Genomic DNA, 15,081 nt, shown 5'->3' with positions numbered 1-15,081 from the left:
TTGCACTTTGGTTTGTCAACCTCCAAGGAAAGTTAAATGGTAGTATCTCAATGCTTATGCTTGGGCATATACGATGAATGTTTTTACTTAAAAGAATGGAAGAAACGTGAGTTATTACAAGTGGCAAAGCACGGTTAGTTTTTATACCAATCTTTGTATCTCATTATCATTATATAAAATGTCTCTTTAAAAACAATAAATAATAATAAAATTCAATTATTCTTCTTTATGAGATTTCTTAATTGTAGTCATGTATACTGACTTGTGGATCTATTGCATTTTTCAAAACAAGGACATTGGTTTGTCAACCTCCAAGGAAAGTTAAATGGTAGTATCTCAATGCTTATGCTTGGGCATATACGATGAATGTTTTTTACTTAAAAGAATGGAAGAAACGTGAGTTATTACAAGTGGCAAAGCACGGTTAGTTTTTATACCAATCTTTGTATCTCATTATCATTATATAAAATGTCTCTTTAAAAACAATAAATAATAATAAAATTCAATTATTCTTCTTTATGAGCTTTCTTAATTGTAGTCATGTATACTGACTTGTGGATTTATTGCATTTTTCAAAACAAGGACATGGTATTGTTGATTTGTGGATCTATTGCATGTCTCAGAATGAAGACAGGGAGGATAGGGTATTGTGGAAGCTTGGAACATTGCCTCCCAATTTGATTACATTTTACAACTTGACCTTCCTCTGAATAGCTCCTAGCATGTATTCGGCCAAGGATACACAACCCAAGTGTGGAGTTTTTGGATATTGAAAATTCAATTGTTCGTCACAATAATGGGAACATGAAGCCTACCTTGGTTTGAAATAGCAATGAGAAAATACAGGTCTTATTGGACAAATTATGTAAAATTTGATCATCCATATCTATAACAATGCAATATCAATTAATTAATTAGTTGTTTATTTCCATCCCAATACCTGTTGCAGGAAGTAAATTTATATTCCTATTCATTGTGGTTTGTTATATATTTCTATTCATTTATTTGTCCATTGAGTTTAGGAGATATGTATCTATTCATTTTTCCATGGAGTTTAGGATGGATCAAGTGATGGCAAAAACAAAACTTTTTTTTTTTAATTGTAAAAGGAAAACACAATATGTAAAGTTCCTAGACATAGTTGCCAATATTTTCATAAATAAATTGAGATTCTATGATTTTTCTTGGATTGATGAGAGTTCCTCCTTTTTATCAAATGATTGCTTAAAAGAGGAAATTTTATTTAGAGTTGCCAACATTTTGAGAAATAAATTAAGATTCTATGATTCTTCTCAAACTGATGAGAGTTCCACCTTTTAAAGTTGTAGAATTTTTTTCACAATATCATTCATAATATGTCTATTGGCAAAATTTTTCAATTTTTCTTGCAATTGTATATTTTATAAAAGTATCTAATATGCTAATAAATCCTAACATTTAATTGACCCATTGAAATTCATAGGACCATCCATGCACCAATGACATTTCATTTTCACTACTAAATCTCAAATATATGTTTATTGGCAAAATTTCCTAGTTTTTCTTTCAATTATAGATTCTATAAAAAGTATCCAATATGCATGTTGGTTGGCACATATTCCTATTCACTTGTTCCTGGCATACTTCGGTATATCTTGAGAAATATAGTTGATGGTGACCTTGATTAGGATACAACATCTTTATAGGGAAAGAACTTTTGTAAATGCACCACATTGTTTAGTGAAAAAAACATTTGATTCTTTCACTACTTAAATACAAATGCATACTTTTTGACTCATAGTGTGGGGCAAGCATTAAAGGGCGAGGTTTTTTGTTTCATTTGAGGGATTTTTTAAAAGGACTTGGCCTGTGTAAATTTCTAACCTTCCACTCATGTTGAGCAAATATTTTCAAATTTTTAATATCGTTATGCAAGCTTTACACATTCTAATTAAAATTTCAGTTTCAGTTTAAAAAATATTTTCACAAAAATATATATATTATTATATATATATATATATATATATATATATATATATATATATATATATATATATATATATATATATATATATAATATAATATATATATATATATATATATATATATATATATATATGATAAATATATTTTTTTATAATAAGTAATATTGCCTTTAGTTGAATTGTAAGTTGATGGAACGTCAATATCATAAATAATATATAAATGGTAAAAGTATATCTTTTTCATGTAAATATTGGATAGTTCACAAATTAACAAGTAATATTGGTTTTGGTTGATATGTCTAAACAATGTTGTTCTCTATTTTGTTCTTTCTTTTTTAATAATTGTCTTCTTTTTCTTTTTCTTTTTCTTTTGTTATTTATTTCATTTTTGTCTTGTATTCACATTTATATTTTATTACAATGTTTCTTTGTTGATTTGAAAGAGGAAGCCACAAATGTAAATGAATTTATAATAATATATTTTTGGATTTACAATTTGTGTTTTATTAATCAAACGTTTTTTGAATATTTTTGTCTCTAATATTTGTATATCTGGACTCTTATACACCAATTTAAATTCATAATCTATGTATAGGTTTGAGGATTCCTCTCACGTCTTCCTTATCGTTCTTATGCTTCACCCCTTCTAACAAAAGTAGATTACAACCATAATAGACATTTTGTGGCCTCAACCTGCCCATCGGGAAACTAGGTCTGTTTTCCATCGGAATGCATTATATGCCATCCAAAATTTGAAGTTCTTAAGTCTGTCAAACTTAGCTTTATAGGCCTAAATGTCTAGAACTGAGTTCACTATTAACCTACTAATAGCAGTGCTACTTAAAGACATATACAACATCAAAATTTAACAACAGTCACAAAAACAAAACAAAAAACATCTAGAGCTAGTCCTTTGAGGACTCCATTGGAGTTGGGTCCTTTGCACTGGAACCCAGAATATCTGACTGAGGCGGGCACCTGATGTGTCGTTCAATACGACCCAACTGAACATTTTGTTGTTGAATTTGAAATTGGACAAGTTGGAATTCCTTTTGGATTTCTTGAAATCTTGGATCAGTTTTAATGAAACTTGTGTTCATAATTTCTCTGGCCACTATATTCCTCATCATCCAATAGAAATGAATTTATTTTTTATACTATGTAAGCTTGTTGCGGGTATTGTCGGGATGCAGAACCAACATCCTTCATTCTTCCTCCTGTATCTCCTGCTCGGCTCGTTGGTTGAGGTCCGCCTCCCAACCTGCAATCATCTGTCTCACCTGGGCAGGGTTGCCTGTGACATAAGCTTGAGTCGCAGCACTGATATGTCGAGCTTGTGATTTCTGGCCAGTTTGCCTTGGCAGTTGCGAGGAGGAAGCTCATCTTCCCTCCCTAGGTGTTGCATTTCGGAGACGTCTGCACCCTCTTGTATTATTTTGTTTTTTCATTGCGGTTGACCAAGCCATATTCACCAAACTCACACTAAACAACAGAACAATCTTTGATCCAAACTGTCAGTCGACCAGATGCCCACGACTCGCAAAATAGGCGGGCTTTCAACCTATTAACACTTGGTGCATTAACAAAGAACAAAAAGAGGGGACATATAAAATTAGGTTTATTTCTAATAAAAATACAACAGAACTGGGCGTCCCCCTTCCATTGGTACCCTTCTCCATCTGCTAGCACCTTGTGCCCTAGCACCACATTGAAACAATACAAACCATGGTGAGTCGATCTCCTTCCGAGGAAGGGATTGTCAGCACGCTACTCGGGCCATTTCCCACATCGAAATTCAGAGTAACAGTGAACCAAAACCGACATCCTACAGGTCCTAATTGTAACCCAATTCGACCAAATATAGAAACAATCATGTCAACCATGACAGATACAGTTCTCGCAAAGAGAGAAGGTCCGTACTATGCCATACATTCCTATGTGAAGTAATAAATACTATACAGGACTAAAACCGGTTTAAAAACAACGGATTCAACCATATTCCCATCTAACGAACAGACCATATCGAATCTCAAAGTCACCCATTCGTGGGAGGGAACTAAGATTGTATGAAATATTGTCACATTTTCGGTATGTCTCTGGAAAGGGTCAAAGGGAAGAGATAGCACATACCCTATAACCATTTCCATGAAGCCTGCGCCGATACCCTTCCACAATTGAGGCCTGTCGTCCAAACTTGTCGCAGGAAAGGAGCTCGATCAGTGATCCTCAGCTCCCAGAACTGCAATACACCACAACCAAATTGCATGCAAAGAACTGGCGATATCCTCCACCACCTGGTTGTTTAATTCTCAGCACGACTTTACACCCAACTTGCTCTCTCCCATGCCTCCTCGCATCACCTCATATATGTCATACATGTCGCACACCTGCCACGACCGCCCTCCCACATTAATAACCATCAAATCATTCATGGCTTGGGTCCCAAGTGGACAATTCTCTTGCATGCACCCCGATCAGGGGATCACCAAAATTATGTTAATCAACATAGTACTTTAGAATATTGTTACCTATCTTTGTTCCTCTCATGCTTTCTATTATTGGTATGTGAGACCAATATCTAATCATTCCCTTGAATGGAGTTACCATGTTTTGACTTTTTAATTAGTCAAGGATTTTGAGTTGTTAGAATTTTGTTTTAATTGATGGCAAAGAATGGAAAAGGATGGAAAAGGTGTCAAAGGTTTTAATGATGATGACACTAGCGATCAGGATATAGGTATAAGGAGAAGAATGAAAAATAATAGGAAAGGTGAGAAGGTACAGTGACTTCTAAGCCATTTTTAGAGTAGAAGATCACTTAAATAGTAGGTGGAACCCACTTGGATGGAAAGATCCTTCCAATGATATGTGGAAGTCAGAAAATGGCCTCCTGGATCAGAAGATATGGGCAATGTAAGGCAAGACCGAAAAAAGTAAGTTTGTAGAGCTATTATTGGTAGTGATGTAGAGTAGGTCTATTTTGGTGCATTACCAATTTGGCGGAAGGACGGCGGAGCATGACCATTAAAAGACAAGCATGTATGTGGGTGGATTTGTCGCCATGCGCCCCCATCCACATATCGTCAGTCATGTGCAGGCTCGAGCGCTTTTGAGCATTAATGTGCAGGGGGGTGTGCAATGGCCAATTTTCCCAAACTGTTGATCACAAGATTGACGATGGAGGATGACTGCACCCACCCGCCCTCTATGCCACAAACCACTTGAGGGGGGTCCGAAAACCACTAGTTGATTTTGTATGGTTGTGATTGTGATCGCGATGTGACTATGACATGTGATCACAGAAGTGGAACCATAAGAAAATGGGTGACTAACTAACAGGCGATAGGGGTCCAACGAGGAGAGGGCACGTGGCAGCATTTGGTTGATTGATGATGACGTCAGCATGACGCACAAGGTGACACGTGGAAGTCATTTTTGGACTTTTCAAGTCGCTAAGTGGACCATTTCTCGGTGACATGTGGACCAATCTAAAGACACTACGTGGCAGGGATGGCACAAGCATGACATCATCCCATAAGCTTGATCCTGGAAGACTTTGAACGGAACCTGTGGGATGATTGGGCATCGGGAGTATGTGGCAGTTGTTAGAGACAACTCAATGCAGTTGCATTTGATTGGTGTGCAGGTGTACCGGGCGGACCCTTCGGGACAACTCATCTTGATCCCTTGACCCTGAAAGGTTTTAAGAGTGTGAAAATAAGAACGGCGGGATGACAAGCACCAGGACACATTGGCATGTACATTTAAGTAGTGGCGACTAATGGGAGAAGTGGAAAGGTGGCCCCTTGCAACACATAATCCTACAAGGTAGACTCCGGAAGGAAATTGAAGGCACAATAGAGGAGTGTCGGGATAAAGGAGTCGGCGGCCAAACTTTAGTGCCAAGACATGGTTCGGTGCAGCAAAAAGATAGAGGACACAGGGGTAGTGTGCCAATAAAATAAAGTTTGTGAAATTCCTACAATATTGATTCACCCCCCTCTCTCAATATTGTCCTAGTTTATAACAATTGGTATTAGAGAAAAGTTGCTTCAAATCAATTTAATAGCTAGAAGAAAGATTGAGGACCATGGAAAACTAGGAAGGAGGAGTTACTAATGGGGCACCTATGTTCAATGGAACAAACTATGTATTTTGGAAAGTAAGGATGAAGAGCTATATTCAATCACTTGGAGCTTATGTATGTGATGGTGTAGAAGAAGAATATCAAAAGGCTCTAGCAGTGATTACTAAAAATCATAAGATTGAGTTCACATGCAATGCTAAAGCCATGAATGCCTTGCTTGTTGGCCTACCTGAATCAGAACTTGTAAAAGTAATGGACTACACATCTGCTAAATCTGTATGGGATAAGATGAGTAGCTGCAATGAAGGTGATAGTAAGCTAAAACAAGCTAAACTTCAAGGATTTATAATGAAATTCGAGTCTTTGAAGATGCATGACAATGAAGATATTGCAAAGTACTTCTTAAGAGATGATGAGGTTATGAACAACATAGGAGGCCTTGATGAGAAATTAGAAGAATATGTAGTAGTTCAAAAGTTGTTGAGATCTCTTCCTGAGAGATTTAATCCCAAGGTTTCAACCATTGAAGAAATGACTAATTTGAACACTTTCACTTTGGATTAGCTAACGCACACTTACTGCTTATGAGATGAGAATTTCCAATGGCAATCCTATAACAAAGAATTCATCCTTTAAAGCAGACAACAAGCCCAAGGAAGAGCTTGATGATTCATGTTGTGAATCAAATGAAGAAGAAGCCAAGTTTGTGAGGAAACTCAAGAGAGGCTCAGGAAAATATAAAGGTAAGTTACCTTTTAAGTGCTTTAATTGTGGCAAAGTTTGTCACTATGCTTCAAAATGTCCTAAAAAAGGACTATGATCTTAGAGAAAAATTTAGGAAAATACAAAAGGATAGGAAGAAGGCTAAGATGAGGAGTCTCTATATCCAAGAAGCCAACTCATCTGAAAGTGAAGTCAGTGAATCCTCAAATGAGGACAAAGATAATGAAAGTCCAAAAGAATTCATGCTTATGGCCATAGACAAACTGAAAGTGGAAGTTATTAATTATGATGAAGAAGACACTGAAGTGGATTTAGAACGAGCGTTGGTAAGTGTTCTTGAAGAGATTTACTTATGTTATTTGATAGCTTGCAGTACCTGTAATGTGCATTGATTTACTAATTGTTGTTTGGTGATAAATGTATCCATGATGCATATAGTTTGGTACCTTAATTAGCGCTCCATTGTTTCTTCCATTCCACCTCTCCAGTCTTCCATACTTCTGTCAGAACATTGTTGCTTAGGATTACGCCTTGTTTCCAACCCTATGCATCGGATTCCCTCCTCTCTTTCCTCCTCTTCATTTTACTACAAATCCAATATTAGGTTGCCTATTGTTGTGTCGGCCACCAGACCAGACATTTCTCTTTGAGATTGGCCCGATTTAATCCCTATGCATTTAGATACTTGTATTGTCTTGCACTCACCTTGATGAAAGACTATTGAACCAAGACCCCTTTGTTATCTTTTCAAAGTACGTGACAATTGGAGTGTAGTATAAATCCCTACTCATAATATCCAAAAGCACTCCTCTCTTTAAGATGTCCTAGGCATTGGTCTATAATCAACCCAGAGGTTGTCTCTAGGAAGCTTTCTATATCTCCTGAAGCACTTGTGCTACATGTGCTAGAAAAAGTGACAACATATTTCTGTCGTCATTTCCAAGGAACGAATCAGAATATTTTTCCCTGGGTACGACAATTTTTACATTCCCCATATCAAGTGAGCAAGGGAAGCGTGGGTTGAATATCTCTCACCTTGGCAACTCCATTGTCTGAATTTCATTATAAACATCTTGGCGACTCCACTGTCTATATATTTATTTGATCATCTTGGATTTCAAGAGGCCTCATACTCGCTTTGATGCTAAACAGCTAAAAATTTTCCCTACTTTGAACTTGAGATCACTCACCTAAAGGGGTTTTCAAAATGGCCATTCCTGCATTCTTCGCTAACTAATTTTCCCCAATAGATTTTTCTTCTATTGTTGGTTATCCCAAACATGTCCCTTCATTTCATGAATGGAATACCTATTTGCCTAGATTAAGTGGAAACACAGATAGAAGGTCGGACCAACACCTTAAGAATTTTCATGAATGCACAAAACAACAGGGCATTGTTTTTGAAGATGCCCAAATGAAATTGTTCATGTACTCTTTAGAAGAATATGTTAGATTTTGGTACAGAACAATACCTCGTGGCATAATATCTCCCTTAAAAAGTTTTCATATAGCATTCAATCATTATTGCAAAAGATTATATCCACTGAATGCTCTGTTTGAAGATTGTTGCGTACATTTTAATGTTGAAAATATTCCTGAGGTTAATGACCCTAATGAAGATGTTTGTGAGACTACATTCCAAGAAGATATCTACTCACATCAAGAAGAATTTCCCAGTGATCAAGAAAGAAAAGAAGGAAACACCATCGAGCTACAAATAAACCCCCAGAGATCTTATTCAGCCGAATTTAATGACTCTCCTTCCTATGATGAGTATGAATCCGATGGGAAGTCGAGTGATGCAGAACTGCAAGAATCCCAATCATGGGAAGATGCCCAGAAAGAAGAGGCTCTAGTTTATGAGTCACATCCTTCACCTGGAGAACAAGTTAAAGAACCCCCTCCGATTTGTGATTCATATGATTCTCAGGAGCATGAGATGGTCGTGGATTGTCAAAGGGATCTACTTACAAACAAGTGGAGAGAGGGCTTTCAGAGACAAATTTTTCAAGAAGAGCCAAAAGTTGAAGAGCCAAGCAAAGTCTGTGGCTACCTGTTGCAGAAAGTTTCCTCCCTGAAAACTGTTCAAGAAAGGGAGACAACTACAAATTTTCCTCATCAGTTCCATGATCCAGTAGCTGACTACATGGTATCTTTCTTTGGCCTACAACAATATACATCTATTCCAACGTATGTGTCAAACCTTTGGTCTGAAGCTCTTATAGGGTGTATGCACATGTTAACCACTGATTATTAAGAACATAGCCCCATTAGAATGTTCATGGAGGAGATTAAAAGAGTTGAGCATCAACTACTGAAATTGGGGCACATATCAAAAATTTTGTCCAAAGCTTTTATGTGGTACATGCCTATTTTAATTGTTGAATTCCTAGAGAACGATGGCATAAGGTCCAGTGCCCTGATGTTGAGATGGTATCATTGGAAGGTTGACTTCACTTGGGTGAACTGAGCCTTGTACATAAGTAGGAGTTGTACATAAATAAGCTCACTAGCTGAGCATTTAATTTCCAGTTGTTAGAATTTATTTTTCTGCATTTTAGTTTGATGAGGAAATGACTCCCTACGAAAAATGTTCCATGGAGATTTTCTGGTTATATAAGTCTCTTATATTTTCAACTCCATTCCTAAGGGTGAAGGCTATTGGTCTGCAGGTTCTCAGCACCTTGCCAGCAATGAACTGTCCCCAATTGGAGCCAATGTTGTCACCTACTGCAAAATGTGTTTTCAGCTGCCCAAAGTGTGCAAAAGAGTAGAGATGTTTGCAGTCATATTCCAATCAACAGAAGCACTCAAAGCTAAATCGTACCCTCTCAATTGGATAGTGCTCGGAATAAGATTTCCAACAATACGTGGAAGTCCAAATGTGGACTTCTGGATCAGAAGATATGATCTGTTGAAGTTAAGGGGTTTTGTTCCCTTTGAAAGGAAAGAAAGAAGAGCATATCGGAGGTCCAGGAGACATCGACAATCGCAATATCAGAGGTCTCACAAATCAGAGGTACCGACACAGTGGTGATCGCAATATCAGAGGTCATAGCATATCGATGCATCAAATATCAGAGCTTTGATATATTGGAGGTCCAACAGCGGAGCAAAGCCAATCAGCGATCAACAATTGTCGATATCGCAAATCAACAATCGAAGGTTACAAAGCACATCGCAACATCAAATCAATATCGTCGATCAGCGACCAGTGATCAGTCATATCAGCAAATCGATGCGTTAGCGAGGTGACAACTCTAAAATGTTACGATATTGTGAGTTGTGATATGTTAGTGTTAAAGCGTCGGGGAGGGCCAATTATGACTAACAAAGAAATTCAACGCAAAACCAAGGGCAGATGACCTTTTCTCTCTCCTCTAGAGGGCCACATGGTGGAATACCATTGGTCCCGATAAATCCATGTGGCATCTGATGTCATCATGACATGGTTGTATGTAAGACACGTCGCTGGAAGGTTCAACTTTTTGAGGGTTCATAAGGGGCAAAAACAGGGTGAAACATGTCATCATTCACAAGGCGCTACATGGCATTGATTACATCGCAGTCAAAGGTCACTAATTGACATTTTGTAACACTGGAAAAAGAAAAACCTATGATTGAAGACTTCCGATTAGGGGGCTTCGATAGTGGAGCTAGCCCCACAGTCACAAAGGGAACGAGGGACCAAGGGTGGAGCCAGAGGCCGAGTACCAAATGCCTATCACAATATAAGATTGCAAACATGTAGCGGCTCCAATGTAAAAGCCCTGACTGGAAACCTCTGATGTAGAGGAGCTCCGATATAGGGTGTGTGGTTGCTAGAGCAACGCAAAGGAATTGGACATTAATCTATTTACAAAGGAAAAAGGCCCCCTCGATAGGAGAAAAAGACCCTAGCGCCTTAGGACTATGCATCGAGTCATAGCCCACAGTCATATGATGAAGAAATAAAAGGGGGCTAAAACAAAGGGGGCTAAAGATCCCGAAACTTGCCTATTTTGTAAGGTTTCTAAGTATAATGTTCCAATAATGAGAACCTCTGAAATAAGAATTACAACAGTGTTACTGGGAATTTCATGGCTTTGATAGTGTTATATAGGAAGTATAGAGGGATGGATGAGTCAAAAGCTACGGTTCACGAGCAACACAGAGACCACCATTATTAATCGCTCCTAGCTCTAGAAAGTGGGAAGTTCATTGAATTCACATGGTTAAAGAGGAGAGTGACAGGCGGACAGCCTGAATCATTAAGGCAGAGAGATGGCTTAAGCAGAGGCCATAATAGGAATGACGTAGAGATATTTTCCTCCCATCATCATTTAGATTTTCCTTTTTCTTTCATTCTGCAATTTTTGTATTTCAAGAAGGGAATCAAATCTATTGTAATCAGTTGGTAAGTTGATCTATCACACCCCGAGATAGCTAGTCGATCAGATATTTGGAGCTCTAGTTGAGATATTTTGTAATATATTTTCAAAGTGGCTCCAATGTAAAAGCCCCTACTAGAAACCTCTGATGTAGAGGAGCTTCGATATAGGGCGTGTGGTCACTAGAGAAACTCAAAGGAATTGGACGTTAATCTATTTAAAAAGGAAAAGGCCCCCTCGATAGGAGAAAAAGGCCCTCGCACCTTAGGACTAAGCATCGGGTCATAGCCCCCGGTCATATGATGAAGAAATAAAAAAGGGGATAAAATAAAGGGGGCTAAAGATCTTGAAACTTGCATATTTTTTAAGGTTTCTAAGTATAATGTTCCAATAATTAGAACCTCTAATATCAGCTTTACGATAGTGTTACTGGGCATTTCATGGCTCTGATAGTGTTATATAGGAAGTATAGAGGGATGGATGAGTCGATAGCTACGATTCACGAGCAACACAGAGTCCACCACTATTAATCGCTCCCAACTCTAGAAAGTGGGAAGTTCATTGAATTCACATGGTTAAAGAGGAAAGCAACGGGTGGACTGGCCGAATCATTAAGGCAGAGACATGGCTTGAGCAGAGTCCATAACAGGAATGACGTGGAGATATTTTCCTCCCATCATCATTCAGTTTTTCCTTTTTCATTTATTCTGCAATTTTTTGTATTTCAAGAAGGGAATCAAATCTATTGTAATCAGTTGGGTATCCGAGCTATCACACATCGAGATAGCTAGTCGATCAGATAGTTGGAGCTCTGGCTGAGATATTTTGTAATAGATTTTCAAAGCTCTCCCTCTCCTAATAAAAAGAGGGAAGAAACACTTAATAGTGGTTCTATAATTCTACACCTGTGGGGTCCAAATTCTGTGATTCCACTTTTGGTTCTATTTTCCTGTTCATGACGGACTTGAACTATGTATTTCTAAATGTAATGGACTGTTGAATTGAACTCATTTTGAGGATTAATGGAACGCGTTGGTGATTCCAATCAGATCAACGCGCAATATGTTTTTCTCCTCGGTATATCACTTCATGTATGTTCTTTCTCCCTCTGAAATAGTGTAATGAAGTTGTCAGATTCACTCTTATTCATGGTTGTATGTTTGTTGCTAAGTAGTGAGAAGTACCTTTGTAGTTACAAATTTACTTGTTTTATTTGATAGCCTATAGTACCTGTAATGTGCACTGATTTATTAATTATTATTTGGTGATAAATGTATCCATGATGCATATAGATTGGGACCTTAATTAGTGCTCCATTGTTTCTGCCATTCCACCTCTTCAGTCTTCCATACTTCTACCTAAACATTGTTTCTTAGGATTTTGTCTTGTTTCGAGCCCTATGCATCGAATTCCCTCCTCTCTTTCCTCTTCATTTTACTACAAATTCAAGACTAAGCTGCCTATTGTTGTGTGTCATCCACCAAAACCAGAAATTTCTCTTTGAGATTGGCCCGATTTACCCCCTATGCATTTAGATCCATGTATTGGCTTGAGCTCACCTTGATGAAAGATTATTAAACCAAACCCCCTTTATTATGTTTTCAAACTACGTGACAATTGGAGTGCAGCAGAAATCCCTACTAATAATATCCAAAATCACTCCTCTCTTTAAGATGTCCTAGGCACTAGTCTACAATCAACCCAGAGGTTATCTCTAGGAAGCTTTCTATATCTCCTAAGCACGTGTGCTACAGGTGCTAGAAAAAGCGACAACAGTAAGGTTCACCGATCATGAAGAAAAACAAGTAGTTATAAACTAATGGAATTCATAGGATCATGACATAATGAAACAACAAGGAAGCAGGTCAATAGAATAAGGCTCCTTCATTCGGAGGAATTTGTTGCAGAAATTCTGAGGAAAGATGGGGTATGTATGCTCACAAGTGATATGGTTATAGACATCATGAGTCAATGTTCTATCTTAAGAAGCATGATCAGAGAAAGGATCTCCTCCTAGGATGCATAAATGCATAGATCACATATTTAATAGATGAAATCGACATAATATGTCCTCATATGAAAAATGAGTTAATTGGATACAATTGAGGAACTCTAATTGGAATATCCTAGAAAGATAGGAAGAGATCGTGGAATGAGCAACAATGGTAAATGTAGTCAACATCTGAGAGACCAAGAAGATTTGAATATGGTATCTCCCAAAAAGATATGAAGACTCTGATGGAAGTGTGGAAAAGATAGAGACCCTTGATAACACATATATTTAGGTGTTGTGTCAACATGTACGCTGGATGATGATGCCTACAAGAAGATGTCATGGTGAAAAACCTTCACAAACGTAATTATAATTTAAGTGTTCATTACGTATTTATAGTATTTGGGGGGGCTTATGCAGGACTATCAAAGGGAATAACTATGGATATCTTCCAAGAAGGATGAAACACCCTTCCAAAGAAGAAAGCATGATGAAGGTAGCGTAACATGAAGCAATGCCAGATGTAGACTGGAAGCTCACTTTCTGATGAGAGGGGTGATTACATGACTAACTCATGGATGAAAGTGATGGATGGTCTGTGTCCTATGAAGAAGTCCCCAAAAGAAAAAGACTCCTTGACAAAGAAAATACATGACATCGAAGGAAGGAATTTTTATGTGGGGGCACATATCAAATTTTTTGTCCAAAGCTTTTATGTGGTACATGCCTGTTTTAATTGTTGAATTCCTAGAGAACGATGGCATAAGGTCCAGTACCCTGATGTTGAGATGGTATCACTGGAAGGTTCACTTCACTTGGGTGAATTGAGCCTTGTACATAAGTAGGAGTTGTATATAAATAAGCTCACTAGCTGAGCATTTAATTTCCAGTTGTTAGAATTTACTTTTCTACATTTTAGTTTGATGAGGAAATGACTCCCTACGAATAAAGTTCCATGGAGATTTTCTGGTTATATAAGTTCATTATATTTTTAACTCCATGCCTAAGGGTGAAGGCTATTGGTCTGCAGGTTATCAGCAGCTTGCCAGCAAGGAACTGTCCCCAGTTGGAGTCAATGTTGTCACCTACTCCAAAATGTGTTTTCAACTGCCCAAAGTGTGCAAAAGAGTAGAGATGTTTGCAGCCAGTTCCAATCCACGGAAGCACTCAAAGCTAAATCGCACCCTTTGAATTGGATAGTAATCGGAATAAGATTTCCAACAGTATGTGGAAGTCCAAATATGGACTTCTGGGTCAGAAGATACCATCCGTTGAAGTTAAGGGGTTTTGTTCCCTTTGAAAGTAAAGAAATAAGAGCACATCGGAGGTCTGGGAGACATCGACGATCGCAATATCAAAGGTCTCACAAATCGAAGGTCCCAGCACATCGGTGACCGCAATACCAGAGGTCATGGCATTTCGACGCATCAAATATCATAACTTCGATATATCAGAGGTCCAATAGTGGAGCAAAGCGAATCAGCGATCAACAATTTCCTATATCGCAAATCGACGATCGGAGGTTCCAAAGCACATCGCAACAACAAATCAATATTGTCGATTAGAGACGAACGATCAGTCATATCGGCAAATCAGAGTGACAGCGGGGTGACAACACTAAAATGTTGTGATATTGTGAGTTGTGATATGTTAGTGTTAAAGTGTCGGGGAGGGCCAATTACGAAAAACAAAGAAAGTTAACGAAAAACCAAGGGCAGGCGAGCCTTTTCTCTCTCCTCTAGAGGGCCATGTGGTGGAATACCATTAGTCCCGATATAGCCATGTGGCGTCTGATGTCATCATGATGTGGCGGTACGGAGGACACGTGGTCATAATGGGCCAAAACAGGGTGACACATGTCACTATTCACAAGGCACTACATGGCATTGATTATGTCACAGTCGGAGGTCACTAATCGACATTTTGTAACACTGGAAAAAGAAA

At 38.0% G+C, this 15,081-nt stretch overlaps 1 long non-coding RNA gene across 1 annotated transcript; it reads left to right on the top strand.

Annotated features, from left to right (window-relative positions):
- The first annotated feature begins 238 nt into the window (after positions 1-238).
- Positions 239-931, top strand: LOC149176012 (uncharacterized). Its single transcript, XR_016258028.1, has 2 exons — positions 239-423; positions 583-931. It is a non-coding gene; the product is annotated as an uncharacterized LOC149176012 (long non-coding RNA).
- The last annotated feature ends 14,150 nt before the right edge of the window (positions 932-15,081 follow it).

Source organism: Pinus tabuliformis, chromosome 4_1 (assembly GCF_031772625.1).
Source record: "Pinus tabuliformis cultivar Carrire ecotype Pingquan chromosome 4_1, CPIR1, whole genome shotgun sequence".
NCBI classification, from domain to species: domain Eukaryota; kingdom Viridiplantae; phylum Streptophyta; class Pinopsida; order Pinales; family Pinaceae; genus Pinus; species Pinus tabuliformis.
Note: the sequence above shows the minus strand (reverse complement) of the source record. Positions and strands in the feature narration are given on the sequence as shown.